Source organism: Myotis davidii, unplaced genomic scaffold, assembly GCF_000327345.1.
Source record: "Myotis davidii unplaced genomic scaffold, ASM32734v1 scaffold554, whole genome shotgun sequence".
Taxonomy (NCBI): Eukaryota; Metazoa; Chordata; class Mammalia; order Chiroptera; family Vespertilionidae; genus Myotis; species Myotis davidii.
The window spans coordinates 712,768-714,724 of record NW_006285312.1 but is presented as its reverse complement, the minus strand read 5'-3'; positions in this window follow the sequence as shown (position 1 = coordinate 714,724).

The window sequence follows — 1,957 nt, the reverse complement described above, 5'->3', positions numbered from 1 at the left end:
GAGTGAGCCTGAGGCAGCTGTTCTGGCCAGGAGGGACAAGGACGTCGTCTCTCCCGGGCACTGGGTGCTAGGGGTGGGGGACACACCAGGGCGTGCTGGAGCTGGTGCTGGTGGGGCAGCCGATTGCTTAGGGCCTAAGGCCATTGTCTGGGGGTTGGGAGTTGTGGACCCCCATCATTTTGGGGAAACTCCCCTAAGAATCCTCAGCCGAAATCATTTCCAAGCATGATTTTTTGGAGGGGGATGGAAAGTCGGGGAGAGCTGCTTGACTAAGAGACCTTTCTCCTTAATACAAGGCGGGACGCGGTGTCAGGTCAGCGCCAAGGTCATGCAGTCAGACCCTTTGCTTGCTTCTGGGACTGGCTCCTCTGAGCCGGGCAGAGAAGCCTCCAGGCTCCCACATCCAGGGTGCATCTGGGCTCACTTCTCACCTCCTCCGCCACAGTTGGGGGGCTGCTGGTCCCCGAGTTTCCCTCTGGCTCACACATCCCCTCAATTTGTCCTCAGACTTCTCATTCGGCCAGGAACTCTGCTCTGTCACCTGGCTAGCCTCCTCATCTCTCCTGGTTTAGTTTCGCTCCATTTGCTCCCCTTTCATGAAATCCCTAGGTCATCCTTTCAAGTTCATTGGAGGTCACGTCCACACCCACTGTGTGCTGGATGTTGTTAGGAGGACTATTCAATAGTCACTCAACAAACAGTTGGGTGACCACCTATTATGTGTGCGCACTGGGGACACAGCTGTGAAAACAGCATGGTCCCTGCCTCTCAGAATGCAAATCTAGTGAGACACGAAGAACATCTGAACCGGCTTCTACGGTTCTTATTGCCCACCTTCAGCACCAAGGCAACACAGCTGCTTAGGGGTCCTGGTGAGACCTAAACGTGGGGCTCAGGGAGGTTTTTGTTAGGCGTCCAGTATGAGGATGGCCTGGTGATGCTGCCTTCACTTCTAGAACAAATTGTTGAACTTTTTCTGTAAAGGGCCAGGTAGTACATATTTGTTTCTTCAAAGGCTGCAAGGTCTGTGTCTCAACTATTCTGCTCTGACTGTGGTGCTGAACAGCCATAGACAATAGTCAATGAATGGGCGTGGCTGTGTTCCAATAAAACTTTATTTGTGAACACTGAAATTTGAATTTTGTATATTTTGCATGAGTCAAGGAGTATTAATCTCCTTCTGACTTTTTTCCCCAAACATTTAAAAGTGTACAAACTGTTCTTAGCTGAAGTGCCGCACAGAAATAGGCTGGCTGCGGGCTGGATTTCTCAGCCCTGTTATAGAATGTCTGTGTTTGCTTTCATCCTGTTTCTTTCTGGCTGGAATCAGCTCTCCGCCATTGGATCAAACATGTGAACCCAGTAGGCCCAGGGCGAGGAAAGGCTCACAAAGCATGCTGATAGCATCAGAGCATCTTCCCTTTCCTCTTTCTTCATCTTCCTTGGTTTTCCTTTGCTCTCTGACACTTACCTTACACCTGGGTCTTGAGAAGGCTGGCTGATGGTTCCTTAGCAGGGACCCTGAGGTGGCCGTATCTCTGCTCATCACGGTTTTATAAACGGCTCTCCGATCACCACATACGGAGGAAAGGCTTCCCTAAATGAAGATAATGGGCATGGACTGTGAAAAAGCATCCCTTTATCCTTGTATTTTGTTGGAAGCTTTTTAAAGCACTTGCTCTTGTATGCCCGACGAGGACATAGCTTTTTGCTGCTTTGCTCACCAAGACAGTCCCTGGTGCCTGGTTGGTTCCAACTGGCCTTGAGAAACCATCCTGTTCTCACGAACCACAGAGAGGGGGCAGATATTTTGCAGCTGGGTAACACACAAGCATTTTCACAGTGTTCTGGGTTAGTCTTTCCATAGAGGAAAGAGGTAACTGAGGCTCAGAGTGGCCCCATCACTTGCCCAAGTCACAGGATTGATTGGCTAGTGGTGAGGCCAGGACTAGCACTG